This window comes from Corylus avellana, chromosome 11 (assembly GCF_965113065.1).
Source record: "Corylus avellana chromosome 11, dhCorAvel1.hap1.2, whole genome shotgun sequence".
Lineage (NCBI taxonomy): Eukaryota > Viridiplantae > Streptophyta > Magnoliopsida > Fagales > Betulaceae > Corylus > Corylus avellana.
Window position 1 is genome coordinate 7,846,312 of NC_142500.1, and position 15,775 is coordinate 7,862,086.

At 34.9% G+C, this 15,775-nt stretch overlaps 1 pseudogene; it reads left to right on the plus strand.

The window, feature by feature from the left end:
• Positions 1 to 2,961: 2,961 nt before the first annotated feature.
• Positions 2,962 to 5,290, plus strand: LOC148583056 (uncharacterized; annotated as a pseudogene).
• The last annotated feature ends 10,485 nt before the right edge of the window (positions 5,291 to 15,775 follow it).

Genomic DNA, 15,775 nt, shown 5'->3' on the forward strand with positions numbered 1-15,775 from the left:
ATCATATGATTCGTATAATATCAAATTAAGTAATTGACATTGGATTAAACAATGACCAATGTGTTACTTATAAACACAATTTAAGTATTAATGTATTATCATTATAATTTTAGTAATTTATATATTATCACTATAATTGATATGATTATATCACATGATGACTTGATCATTAAATCATATGATTATATAATAAGCCCAAATATTTGGGTAAAATATTTTTGATTTTTCTGTTTGACCCAAATATTTGGGTCAAATATTTGCATATGAATTTGTAGTCAAAACAAAAACAAGAACAAATGTACAAATTTAGGATTGGTGATCCTAAATTTTGGGTCAAATATTTTTGATCTTTCAATATGGGCTCTTTTTATAGCAATTGGGCCCAAGAAGATATTAAAAATACAAGAAAAAAAAATGAGGGTAAAAAAATAAGCCCAAAAAGCCCAAAAAAAAAGCCCAATTTTAAAAAAGCGGTTAGCGGGCGGTTATCTATTTCGCTAACCGCTAACCGCTAATAGCGGTTGCGGTTAGTAAAATCTACTAACCACTAAGGCGGTTACGGTTAGCGGTTATTGCCACTAACCGCTAACCGTAACCGCCTTTGCACCCCTACTACTACTTGCAATTTGGCCACTCCGTTAGTTAACACCGTCAAAATGGATAAAAAATGCAAAACGACGTCGTTTTGTTGAGGTTAAGTTACTAAAATACCCTTTTTTTTTTTTAAAAAAAAAAATCAAATTAAAAACAAATCCAACTTAACTTGTCGTTTAGGGTTTCAAAAAAAAAACTCCTTGCAACACTACAACATGACAACAACAGTTTGAAAGCAACTAGACAACCCACATCCAACAGTTACAACCACGTCCAACAGCTACAACGTTAACCTTCGTCCAACAGTTTTTCACATGAGAAAAAGATCAGTTTCCTTGGGTGTTGGCTTGAAAAAGATCAGTCTTTTACGTTCGATTTGTTCCTTTCAAGATTTCAGTTCATCACTCCATCAGATTTCAGCAGATTTCAGCAAACAAAAGAGCCCCTTCCAGCAGTTTTCAGTTTGTCACGCCGTTTTTAGTTCGTCACTTCACTTCGCCTCACCTGCAATTTGTTTAACCAACCCATTAAATTCACAAAAAACATATAGATCGTGGGGCAAAAGACGTCTTCCTTTCAAGATTTCGGCCACTAAAGGTTTAACACTAAATTTAATTGAGTTTTCCTATTTTTAGGGTTTGTAGAGTTCTCTTTCACGATGGGTTTAGGTTTTCTTTATTGATGTTTTGATTTGGGCGAAGGGAAATTGATTTTATGGTGAAAGGAAAATGATATGGATCCCTTAGTTTGTTTGTTTGTTTGTTTGTTTTTTTTTTTTTTTTTTTTTTTGTATATTTTTTTGCTTGTCTGCTTATTGGAGATTTTGGTTTCATTGAATAATATTTGTAGTTTATGGTTTATGGGTTTATTGTCTGCTTATTGTTTGATGGGTTTTACGCATAGGGGTTGATGGGTTCTGTGGATTTTATATGCTATGGGTATAGTTTTTTTTTTTTTGTGGTCCCCTACGTAAAGTATGATATTGACATTCAGAGTAAATGGTTTCTATAACATTGCTTCTCAATAACGATGAAAACGATGCACATGCTTGGTTGTTGAGACAATAAATGTGTCAAATTTTCTCAAAAGCATTATGAGAGCCCACAGCTATAATATTCTACCTCATCGGCTAATTATATCTGCATCATCAACAATAGGTTTCTTCTAGGCTTCTACTACTTCCATGGCTGGGAAACATTAATTAAAGAAATATTTCTTTTCTCATCACTACCTCTTCAACATAATATATAAATGTCGTCTGGGTGGTCCCTATATCGCGTGTTTGGCCTCACCTATATATGTTGGAAACAAAATTAGATCTTAAAAGTTTAATGATGAGACGTGTTTGGTGCCATTAATTCTTTTGTTAAAAAGAATTTATATATATATATGATGCTTGTGATCTGTCCATTCTTAAGACGACATAATAAATTAAATGATATTGTTGTGAACTTTTCAATCAAGGTAATTAGATGAATTAGTTTTCTTGTCAATCCACTTTCATTGGTTTTCTTGAATTTAATTAGATGAATTAGCTTTATAAAATTTTGGTTATGTTTGTTTTAAAAGAATTAAATACTACTTTATTTCATTAAAACCCATTAATTCATTTACTAAAACTCCCTTTGTGCATGTCATCAGACACCATCCAAATTTAGTGACTTCATAAAGAGCAGACAATGAAGATAGATGTCCCTCTTTGCCAATTATAATACATATGATGTATTTCTCGAATCTAGATGTGTGTGTGTGTGTCCCGTGCCCATTTGTATTCGATCTAGAATAATCCCAACAGGATTTGACCTTAAGAAGATGTTGAACAAGTGTAAAGGAGAAATGTTTTGAGACAATCTTTTTTGGCCTTTCCATCACATGTATGTGACTTAACATTGTAAACTACAAACCCAAATTATTTAATGCATGTGTAGAGAAGAGATATTTTTCTGCGGAACCAAACTGAAAAGAAAAATGTGGATGCAAGAAAACCAAAGAAAGTGGTAATGAGAGCATGAGAGGCGACCATTTGTTTGAAGGATAAAAAGCAAGCTAGGTAGTACCATCAATCGCGCACATATAACAACATGCATGGGGCTAACTGATGACCATGATGGATGGTGGGGATTTCTCTACATGTAAGACTTGAACTGTTAATAATGAATCTCATGTGCATTTGACCATTTAATTATTGAATCTATTGGCTACATGTGCATGCTATACTAAAAACAACATATCTTATCATACATGTGAAATAGTAATTATTGATTAACTTTAATTAATTAATTAATATGTACTTAATATTTACTTAAGCTTGATTTGTTTAATATTTTATAGATTTGTTAATTTTCTTTATTTCTTCTATTGTTTAGGATGACTACAAGAGAGTTTGTATTTGAGGTGCATTACGGTGGTAAGATTAATAGGAGGTTTACGTGCGCATATGTGGGGGGTGAGGTAGATGTGTATGATGAGAAGTTTGAAGAGGACAAGTTGTCATTTTTTGAGATTGAGGGTATAGTAAAAAGGTATGGATACAAGTCAGGGGATCTAGTGTATTACGTACAGCCAGGTTGTAGTATCCAAAGTGATCTGAAATTAATTTCATCAGACTATATTGTGTTGGAAATGGTTGCTGCACATGTAGGGGTACTAGTCATTACGTTGTACCGTGTTTCATTTGATGAGCCTACAATTAATGATGATGAATATGAAGATGATAATGATGATAATGATTGTGAATATGGTGAAATTAGTAGGATTGATCGAGATGATCCTGATTGGGAAGAAATGTTAGAACCGGACATGTTTGATGAAGATAACAACCTTCCTGTGCCATCCATGGAAGGGGGCAATGTTGAGGAGCGTGGTGTTGAGGGTGATGGGGATGGTAATGAGTGTGAGGATGGGGAGGAGGATAATGATGATGAGGAGGAGAGTGATGAGGAGGCGGAGGGTGATAATCAAAATGCAAATGCAGAGAGAGCAATAATACAAGTTAGTGGAAGGGGTCAATGCTATGGTGATGAGGTTGATGATGATGATGCAAACTCAGACATGGCACAAAGTGACATTCTTGTATCCCCTCCCAGAAGTGATGAGGAGAATGAGGTTTCATCTCTTGCCACATGTGTAACTAGGCAAATAGAATTTCAGCAAACTGACATGTACAATCCACAGTTGAGTAATGGGCAGAGATTTCCTTCAATCAAAGTCTTTAGAGAAGCTATTAGAGAGAACAATTTAAGAAATGGGAAGGGTATAAGGTTTAAAAAGAATTACCTATCCAAATGTATTGTGGTATGCAGGGATCTAGGTTGTAGGTATCGGGTCTACGGTTGTAAATCTAAGGATGAGGAGTCATTTGAAATTAGGTCAATACAGGCCAAACACACTTGTACAAGGAAGCATAGGAATTCGACTGTGAAATCATCCTGGATTGCTGATAAAGTGATTGACAAGTTTAGAGCACAACCTAACATGCTGTTGAAGGCAATTCTTGGGGAAGTTAAAGATAAGTGGGGTGTTGATGTTAATAATTGGCAGATGTATAGGGCTAGAAGAATTGCAAAGGAAATGATTCAGGGCAAAGTAAAGCTTTAATACAATAAGCTTTGGGATTATTGTGAAACAATTAGACAAACGAATCAGGGTAGTTGTGTGATGATGAAGATTGATAGACATTTACCTGACCACCCAGCATGTTTCCATAGGTTGTATTTCTCTTTGGCTACCCTGAAGAAAGGTTTTCGAGCTGGTTGTAGGCCTATTATTGGGTTAGATGGATGTTTTTTGAAGGGGACTTATAAGGGACAGCTTTTGTCTGCCATTACGAGGGATGGCAATAATAACATGTACCCAGTGGCACTTGCCGTTGTTGAGGCAGAAACCAAAGACAGTTGGATATGGTTTCTTGAGACTTTGCAATCAGATCTTGGCACCCCCTGCATAAGGATGGACATTTATTTCTGATCGTCAAAAGGTAACTATATTTTAAGTTCATTATGTTTCTTTGTTTTTAATTTTCGTTGTTTTCATCAAAAGGTAACCAATTTTTATTTATTATTGTGACCAATTGTAGGGGCTGCAACCAGCTTTTGATGTGGTGCTTCCTAGAGGTGACCACCGGTTTTGTGTAAGGCATTTGTATGCGAACTACAGAGATATAGGTCATCGTGGTCTTGCATTGAAGGACAAGTTATGGGCTGCAGCAGCAACATACACTGAAACTGATTTCCATAAGGAAATGGATGAATTGAAGCTTATAAGTCAAGAAGCATACAACTATTTGTCAAAGATTGACCCAAGCTCACAGTCTAGGGCTTGGTTCAATACATTTCCCAAGTGTGATCTACTTGTGAACAATCTGTGCGAGTGCTTCAATGCTTACATTCTGAAGGCGCGTGACCTGCCAATCATATCTATGCTGGAAATGATAAGGAAGAAGTTGATGAAGAGATATCAAACAAAGAGGGATGGCATTTGCACTATGGCTGGTAGGCTTTGTCCAAGGGTTGTTGCAAAATTGGACGAAATTGGACAGGTTGCTGGGCATTGGTACAACACATATGCTGGGGATGGGTTATATGAAGTGACACACAATAACAAGCAGTATGTTGTAAATTTGTTAAGGAAAACTTGTGGCTGTAGACAATGGGACTTGACAGGAATCCTATGTGCACATGCAATGTCTGCAATTTGATTTTTTAATGCAGACTTCGAAGATTATGTAGATGATTGGTATACTGTTGAGATGTATAAAAAAGCCTATAATGAAATTGTTTTATCCAATGCCTGGAGAGGACCAATGGGTGAAGACAAACTACGATCATGTGGACCCCCCCTTATGTAGAATACAACCCAGGAGGCCCCAGAAAATTAAGGATAAGGGGTCCAGAAGAGCCTGTTAATCAATACCATATGAGGAAGGGTGGAGTTAGGATGAGATGCTCCAAATGCAGAGAGATTGGACACAATAGCAGAACTTGTCCACAGAACAGAAGAGAGGTAGTGAATTACAGGGGAGAAAGCAGTAGTGCAAGACAACTTGAGGTGAGCTACTACTGGAGCTTTGTTATGTTTTTTTTTTTTTTTTTTTTTGGTTATAATATGTTAATGTGTAACAATTTTGTTATCATAGGTACAAGATGGTAATGGTCCAAGTTTACATGGTCAAACCCCAACTCCCCAGCCAACCACTGATACTGAAATAGTAAGTTCCAAACTGTTAATATGTCATTACTCTTTGCCATAACTTCATTACATTCGATTTACCAAGTTTACATCATCTTTGCAGATTTCGCAAGCTACTAATGCATCTTCTAGAGGTAGAGGGAGTAATAGGGGTATGCGTCGTCAACCTACGCCAGAAGGGTCTACTGGATTGCAAAGAGGTGGATCAAGGACTAAGGGAGGGTCTACTGGACTGCATAGAGGTGGACCAAGGACTAGGGGAGGGCCTACTAGACTGCATAGAGATGGACCAAGGACTAGGGGTGGAGGTAGAGGTCAATTTCAGGGTATAGTCCACACAGTCAGATTGTATGGGCCTCCTCAATATCAAACACCGCAGTCTCAAAACAATGCTAGTGTGAGCAAGCTATTGATAATATTATTGATTTATTTCATTGTGGTCCATTTAATTTAATGTGCATTTTACTTTTGAATGAAAGTTAGTATTTTAATTTTATATAGTTTCAGGGTACTATCAACACAGTACGGTTGTATGGACCTCCTCAAACACAGTCCACACAGTCTTAGAACAATGCTAGTGCTACTGTGAGTACTTCATACACTAAGTGTTTATTTTATTTTCTTTTGAATTTGATGATTGGTTAATGTGAGCACACACTTGTTGACGCAGGAATATGAGACATTGCAACCAGAAGGGTCTGCTTAACCAATTGGATCTTCTCAGCCTCCTCAACCACAATTGGGGCTAACTACTACATGTACATCAACGGCTACTAGAAGAGGTAAACCTATTGTACCAACTATGGATAAGGCAATTGCAGTAATGGAGGCTAACAAAAAAAAAAAGGAAGAAGCCGGATTGGCAAAAATATTAGATCCAAAGAAAGGGATTGTGAGAGCAATAATTTGTCATGTTCGATGTGTAATATATATGGTTAATGGTAGACACATTTACCTTGTGAAAGCAACAATCGGTTATTTTGGATGTGCTAAAAGGCAGTAAAGAACAGTCTTTATATATATATCTTCGCATAATAAAAATCTCACAAATATAAGGGAGGGAGAGACTAGAAGAATAAGACATGTTTTGCTCTATCTCTTATTGGAAACCACAGAATGCCAACAATTCCCATTGCAAATCAAAAGAGACGTTTCCAGTAGCAAATATAGGTTTGCTTTGTTTGATGGAAGAAAATATCACGGAAAAAAAGAGACGTTTGTTGTTTGGTCAAACGGCGTGAGTTTTTGAGTTAAAAAAGCATAGATTAAATCTGAGCCGACCAAAATCTTAACAGCATATATAGGGTAGTTTTCACTGCAATCCCATAACATATATTTATTTTTTTTCTCATATGCCTCTTCATTGTGTTTTTTTTTTTTTCCCTGTTTGAAAAATAGATAACAAGTCCAAATTCAATACCATACAATCCCATAATATATATTTTGAATAAAAAATTTATTGAAATACAATCTCAATTGCTCCTAATAAATTACAATTCCTCACAAAATACAAGTCTTATAATTACATTCAAAACTCTCACTCTAAAACCAAACCTCAAAATACAAGCCACTCTCACTATAAAACCAAACCTCATATGCCTTTTAATTGCTGCATCTTTTTTTGATTTCTGCCATCATCAAACCAAAAGGATCAAAGCAATTTTCCTAGACCCAAGAATCTAAGGAAATAGTTTACAACCAAAGCCATAAAGCTTGGATTATTAATCATGCATACGATCACCCATGCAGCCACGAAGAGTTTTATTCCTAATGGAACTTGCAGAAACAAATAACAGGGTACTCTTGCTAGATTCAACATTGGGTAGGTAGATATTGAACACAGTTTTCACTTTCAGCTTTTTCCTCACGGGGCTAACAGTCTTCATTGCTGGGTGATATCTTGGAGCCATCATCCTTCATTCAAGCACCTCTTCACCCCTTGAGTCAAGACAAAGAACAAGAAACTAAATTAGTATAGGCATAAATCGTTTGTTCAGAAGTTTGGTACTCTTTTCATATTCCATAAGTTGAGCCAAACACAAAATGGCATTGCATTTCCTTTTTCTTGTTCGCTGCTACATGTATTGTGTTATTAAGGCAACAAAGTATGAAGAAATGGGCCTTGGCTTAGAATGCTTAACCAATCATGTTCTGAAAATCACAAGTAAAGACACTAACACACCTTAACAACAATATGACAACAATCACCCCAAAGTCCCAATCGGCCACCAACACAACAAAATAACAAAAGGCCCAGATTTCCAAACAGAAACCCTAATTCTATAGCAAATCAAAAATCCCACAAATCATCACAATTTTGAGCTTCAATCTGATGGATATAACGAAAATCATAAGAAAATGTTAGAGATATACCTCACTACAACACTTGGCCAAAACCCCTATTCTTCTTCTTCTTCTAGACTCTCTCGGGTTCTCTCACTCTAAAACCAAACCTAAAAATACAAGACCTTCTTCTTATAATTTGTTCAACAAATTACAAGTCTTCTTGTCCGCCGCCCGTGGGGGGAATATTGTTTATATTCGCCAGATCGGAGGAGCGAAGCCACCGGAGGTGTGAGAGAGAGATCGAGAGCTGCATGCCGGAGTACTGCGGGAGAGAAAACTGAGTGTGAGAGAGAGAGAGAGAGAGAGAGAGAGAGAGAGAGCTAAGTGAAAATTAATTTGCAGATCTGCAAGCAAAAATTAAAATTAGACAAATTAACAAAAAAAAAAAAAAAACTTAAAAATCGGCAAGAACGAATGCCAGATCAGAAAGCTAGAGAGCGAGAGAGAGTACGCGACAATTTAAGAAGAAAAAATAGGGCACCTGGTATCAAGGCAAGGGAGGAGATGGAGGGGGCACTCCTCAAAGGACTGGGAAACCCATCTCAGGCTCAGTGGAGGCGATGAAGAATGGCTTATGTGGATTGGGTAAATAATAGTCAATTACTTAATTTTTTTGGGGCGTTGGCTGGAAAGCGCCCCTAATTTGGGGCTTTTGGCTGCAAGGACCCTATAATTTGGGGAGCTTGGATGCAAAGTGCCCCTAATTTGGGGCCCTTGGCTGAAAGAGCCCCTATAATTTGGGGGTGCTTGGCTAGAAAGCGCCCATAATATATTAAATTGGGGCGCTTGTCTCGCAAGCGCCCCTAATATATTAAATTGGGGCATGCTTTGCTGGAACGCCTATTATTATTGGAAGCGTTTTATTGGGCAAGCGTCTCTAATTTTTTTTTGGGACACCCCCATATGAAGGCGTTTAATTAAAATGCCCCTATATCAAGCGTTAGTAAATATGGTTTTTTTTGTAGTGTCAGCTATTTGGGCATTGAACTATCAGGGAGCATACCTTCTTCGTCAACCCAAATAAAATAATCACACAACCATGATCACCTTCGTTCTGCATATTTCATAAATGAGAATTAGTCACCAATTGTTCGTTCTATATATTTAAAGAACCTGAATAAAACATCTAGCTTCTAAACTCAAAAACTAGGACAGTACCTATCTATAATCTTTATGGAAAGAATAAAGGTTCCCCTATTCTAAGATGTAAACAACAAATTTACATTTTGCTCCTCATATACTATCCTTCCATGCACCACAAGAACTTAAAGTTAAAGTTTCAAGTAAACAGGGATAAGGATGAACTCGGTTAAGGACAATCACTCACCAATGAAAAAACTTCATAAGATACAGTGGGTGACAGAAACTGAATAAATGTTGACCTGTTAAGAATTTAAGCATAAAGCCCCCATTGCCACTCCCTCGCAGCCGCCATTGAATATTTTTCTTAATTTTGATGTACTGTTGGATAAAATAAGAAAAGCACATGTGAAACATGATATGGTCCTGAGAAAATCCAATTTCACTTCTATGCTTTATCACTCTCCCTTTTTTTGGTTAAAAATATAAACTGGAAAAAAAATGAAAATATTTGCTTTTAGTGTTGAATATTGACATTGAAGAGGAGGGAGGGATCACAATAAATGTAATCTAAAAGTCTATGAACTAAATTGACAAAATCAAACTTTATACGGTCAAAATTGACAACAAACCTACTAAAAAAAAAATCCCCTAAAAAATACACTAATTGAATGTTCACAATCTCATTTAAAAGAGAGAGTACAAAAAACTCTTTAAGAAATGTGAAAACAGAACAAAATGGCAATGCTCATGAATGCAATTTCACTTCTATCTTCTATCATTCTGGACAACAAAATTGTTGCAAGTGAGGTGGAATAAACTTCAAATTTAATGTAGGCATTGCAAAATTGTTCCTACATTACACATGAAGAATAAATAAATAAATACATGAACAAAATAGTAACTTCTTCCTTCTTTTTCATCTTGTTGGGGTTCTGAGAAGATTTGGATTTGACAAATGACTATTCTTTTATGCAATGGGACTCTTAGCACACGAGTCACAACTGAGTACCCAAAATAATAATAATAATAATGACTTATCTTTTTGATAAACCTTTTTTTTTTTTTTTTTGGTAAGAATTTGATCAACTGATTGGAGTGTTCCATCAGTTACTGAAACCATTTTTCTACTTCTTCGAATTTTTTGTCAACTAATTGGACTTTTAATCCTTCTTCTTTGACTTATCTTTTTAATCTACTTTTGTTTTTTGTTTTTTTATTTTTGTAAGTATTTGATCAACTGATTGGAGTGTACCATCAGATGCTGAAATCATTTATCTTCTTGATTGGAGTGTACGAACTCAGAGTTCTATTCCCATATCAATATCCTCTCCAATCTCTCCCATAGCATTATGGCTGAAGATTTGAGGTTTTCGGACATCCCCCAAAAATCACCAAATCAAAACTCCTCTTGAAACCCAATTGGTTTGACAGCCCAGAACATTTCAATTCAACCACAAAACCTCCAAAATCAAACCCCAAAATTTGCAATCAATTAATCAACTACAACTGAACAAGAACACCTAATCAACCCTTCAATCACCGAATCAAATACCCAAATTGATTTGAGCTTCATCAACCACAATCACCCGAAATCAATATGAAACAGAGACCGAAATAACAAATCTAAATCACAATACATGTGAATATAAGACCTACAAAGAAATAAGTACCAAATCACAAAACACATCAAATGAAACCCTATCTTCTTCCAAAACAAACCGAGAGATGAGAGATAGAAATACAAAGAGGGAAAAACGAAAACAGAAACAGAGAGATGAGAGATAGAAGAGATGGATAGAGAGATACCTAGAATCGAGAGACTGAACGGCCGCGATTCACAAACAAACCCTAAGAAACTTATTTCGTAAAACCCCTAATTTTTAAAACCATCGTTGACGAGCTGTAAGCCGGAGAGGAGAAGGTTTTAAGCTAGAAGTGACGAACTGGAATGAAGAAGACGAAGAAAACGAAGTGAGAAATAGTGTGGACGGAAGTATGATATGTTGTCGTGCAATAGATTTTTTTTAAGCAAAACGACAACGTTTAGTTGGATTTGTTTTTAATTTTATTTAAAAAAAAATGGTATTTTAGTAACTTAACCTCAACAAAACGACGTCGTTTTGCATTTTCCATCCATTTTGACGGTGTTAACTAACGGAGTGGCCACATTGCAACTAATTGGTAGTTTGAGGGGCTACTTTATTACATTTGAACAATGGGGGGCTAAATTACAAATGGCTGGTAGTTTGGGAGGCCATTTTATATTTTTCCCTAAATGTTATTATCATGTCTTTCTTATCTCCCACCAAAACTAACATAACTTTTAAAATTATCATTGGATCAAAATTCAATAGTAATATATCACAAATCTAATTATAATTTTAATGCCAAATCAATTTTGAAGCGACACAAGAGAAACATAAAGAGAGGCACAAATTTCCATAGTCTTTGTCCGGTGCAGAGGCTTGCTTATGAAGCTTCAAATATGAAAAGTCAAGTTTTGAGTAGCATTTAAAATAAGAAAACAGCTAGAGAAGCTCTTCTTAAGGTCCGTTTGAGTTTGCGATTTAAAATTAGCGATTTTAAAATATGCGATTTGAAAACGTGATTTTTTAAAACGCTTTTAAGTGTTTGGCAAAATTACATTATAGCCTTTAAAGTTGTGCATTTTCAAAAAAAAAAAAAACACCTCCCTTTCCAACAATTTAAAAATGCAATTTTTCTTCGTTTCCAAATCGTATTTTTTTTTTTTAAAAAAAAGCAATCCCAAACAATTTATTTTCTACGATTTGATTTAAAATTGCACATTTTATATGTAAAATCGTAATGCCAAACACACCCTAATGCTGTGTTTGGATGATAGATTTTAGGTTAAGATTTTACTTAATATTATATAATTCCACAAAAACCAATGCTGATTTCCTTTGTTTGGGTGAATAAGAGAGTTATTTCAAAAAAATTGTGGAGTTTTGAACTTACATTTTTTTTCATAATGCTTGTGTTTTTATTTGTGAGTTATTTTCTTGTATTGTTTGTAATGGTTGATTATATTGTAATTACTTATCCCTAATGGCAAAAGTATGATGGATAATAGAAATTAAGTTAAACTAAGTTGGGTAAATTGTCATTTTCTAACCCACGGATTAATTACGACTTATATTAATTTCTAATGAAAATGTTTTATATTTATTTTGTATAATATCATATATATTGAGATGGGAAAGCATATGAAAATTTTTAGTTCTTTAGACCTTCAAATATATATATATATATATATATATATATATATATATATATATGCAAGGGTATGTGTGGATAGTTTTGTGTCTAGGAGGGACATGCTTAGGAAGTTTGCCTTGTGAGTGAGTACCTAGGATGAGATTCTGTAAGTCGGTACCCAGTGAGCGATTTTGTGTGTAGTTTGTGTGTCATAATGTGGAGATCTAATTCTTCTATTAGCTCTAATTCCAATTTACCATCTAACGTGGTTAATTTTGAACAATTTTCTATTGAAAGTGATAATGATTTTAAATTTGATAAGTGGAATATCCCTAAGCTTAACGCTAAGGATGTTTACACTACTTCATGGTTTAAATCTTCTTTTAAGAATGAATATGTTGTTAAAACGGTTGAACAAACCTTTGCCATTTCTGGTAAAGATTAAACCATTACCTTGTTTAATAAAAAATTTGTTAATAATTCTCTTGCTAAAGGTTACAAATTTTTACATATTGGTTCTGTTCAAGTTGCAGTCAAGCCATTGACTCGACTTGGTATCAATGCTTCTGTTTTGTTATGTTTGCGTGATGCAAGATTTGTTGATTTTTGTACTAGTATTCTTGGTATGATTCAATCTTCTCTGTTTAATGGTCCTGTTCATTTTGATGTTTTCCCTAATATTTCTCTTGCTTCGGATGATATTCATATTCTTAAAGCTTTAATGCTGAATATTCTTACTTCTGGTTATAATATGGAAGAAGGTAGTAGACCTCTTGCTATCATCTACTGTATTTATTATAAATTGATGAAAACAAATCTAGATCCACAAGCTGTGATCAAGAATCCAGGTGAATCTACTTTGTCAATTCAAAGTTCTACTCAGAATGCTAATATTAAAACTCCAAAAATGATTCGCTGGGATGAGATTGACCTCCCCAACGAGTGGCTTTTGGAAGGTGTTACAAAACCTTCTCGAGTAGTGAATGATGCCTCTAATCTTAATTACATCCAACAATACATGGATGGATCTGTTAAAATTAATTTTTCTGATTTAGGACTTTCAAGTAGAATTGAAAGGCCTCTTTTGATTAACGAACAAAGGAATTCTTTTGCTGGTTCAACCACCACAGAAGGACTCCGACGTCGTGATAAGGATGTGGACGAATCTCTGAATCCTCCTCCTCTTTATCCTACTGTTAACCCTGATTTGAAACTCAAAGGAATTTCTACCGATTCTAAAGTTTCTTCTGCTTTTTACTCTACTAGAAATCATCCTCCAATGGATGATGAAGGTGGATCTGTTTCTCCTTTTGCTTCTGATTTTAATGCTCCTCTTCCCACTGCTCCTCCTCATCAGTGTAATGTTCTTACTGCTCCGATTAAAGATTTCTTTTCTATCATTGATTGGCCAGCTTTGCATAAAGATTTTAATTCTTCTGAAAATCGTGATTTACGGCATGCTTACCGTGCCAAATATTTTGAAAATGAACGAAATCTCATTAAAGTCAAATGGACCCAGATGATGATTAAGTCCCAAAAACATATTTTACTTTTTGATTATCTTCAAAAGCATTTTCCTGTCGATAATGTTTTGAATGTTGTCAAAAAGAATTTTGTTAAAGAAGATAAATATGTTGTCAGATCTTCTCATCCTCTTGAAAATACTCTTCTTGATGTCAATAAAATTGTGGTTAAATGTTCCCCTTTCAAAACCCATGATAAGGATCCTATTAGTAACGATAGGAAATTATCGAGCAAAATAATTTTGTTAGCCAGTTTCTTCATATCATAGGACAACAATTAGATCGGATTGAAGAGAAAATCCTTTCTCCTTCTACTGATTTAAAAATTTCTTCCACTCCTTCTAAGATTGAAAAACCCCTGATTTCTCTTCCTGATTTAAAGAAATCTTCTGGTTTGAAAACTACTTCTGAAATGAACCTTGAGAAAGTGAATCAATTACTTTCTGAATTGACTGAGTTAAAAACCTATCGTACCAGTACTTCTGGTCAGAATTTTGGTATTAAAAAAGTTTCCTCTTCCTCTTCTGAAACTTCTCATGATTCCACTAATTCTAATATTAAAATTCTTGAAGAAAACTTTGGCAAGGTTGATTTGGAGCCAAAACTCCAAAGGATCTTTGACGGATCCAGATCTTTTAATCTTACAAAGAAATTTCATCCAAAACCAACTCCTCTTGACTTGAAAAATGAAAGATTTAGTACTTGTTCTGTTCTAACTAAACCAGAAGGACAAGATATCTCTCTTGCAAATACTTTGGAAAAAGTTTCAAAACAGAAATCCAAAGTAGTTACAGTCTCCGATTTGCAACATGAGATTGGTAACATCAAGAAAGATATTGTTGATTTAAAAAAGAACAAGCCTATACATGTTTCTGATAATGTCAATTTTGTCAATTTAGTTAACAAGGTTGTTCCTCCCAAATGGTATTATAAAGTACATATTATTTTTTTCCTTGATTTACTCTTGATGTTATTGCATTGATTGATTCTGGCGCTGATTTAAATTGCATTCAAGACGGACTTGTTCCCAGCAAATATTTTGAAAAATCCACTGAACGGCTGAATTCAGCTCGTGGAAACAAATTACATATTAAATATGAGTTGAATAATGTTCATGTTTGCCAAAATAATGTCTGTTTCCATATTCCTGCTGTTCTTGTCAAGAATATGACTGATAAAGTAATTCTTGGTCTTCCTTTTATTGCCATGCTTTATCCCCTCTCTGTTGATGATACTGGTGTTACAACTGTTAAGATGAGATTTAAAGTAAAATTTCATTTTGCTTCCAAGTTTGATATTGATGATAATCAATTGAATTTGATTTCTGCCAAGCATAAACAGCTCAATTTTCTCCAACAAGAATTGAGATACAAAAAGATTGCTGAACAGCTTTCTGACAAGCTTTTGCAATCAAAGATCTCTGCTTTCAATACCCTGATTATTGATTATGTTTGCTCTGAACTCCCAAATGCTTTTTGGCATAGAAAAAAACACATTGTTTCTTTACCTTATGTTAAAGATTTTTTTGAAAACAAAATTCCAACTAAAGCTAGGCCTATTCAAATGAATGCCGAAACTTTAGAATTTTGCCAAAAAGAAATTGCTGATTTGCTTACTAAGGGAATTATTCGTAAGAGTAAGTCTCCCTGGTCATGTGCTGCTTTTTATGTTATGAAAAATGCAGAGTTAGAGCGAGGTGCTCCTAGGTTGGTTATCAACTACAAGCCCCTCAATGATGTTTTAGAATGGATTAGGTATCCTATTCCCAATAGGAAAGATTTGGTCAGTCGTCTTAACGACGCTGTTGTTTTCTCTAAGTTTGA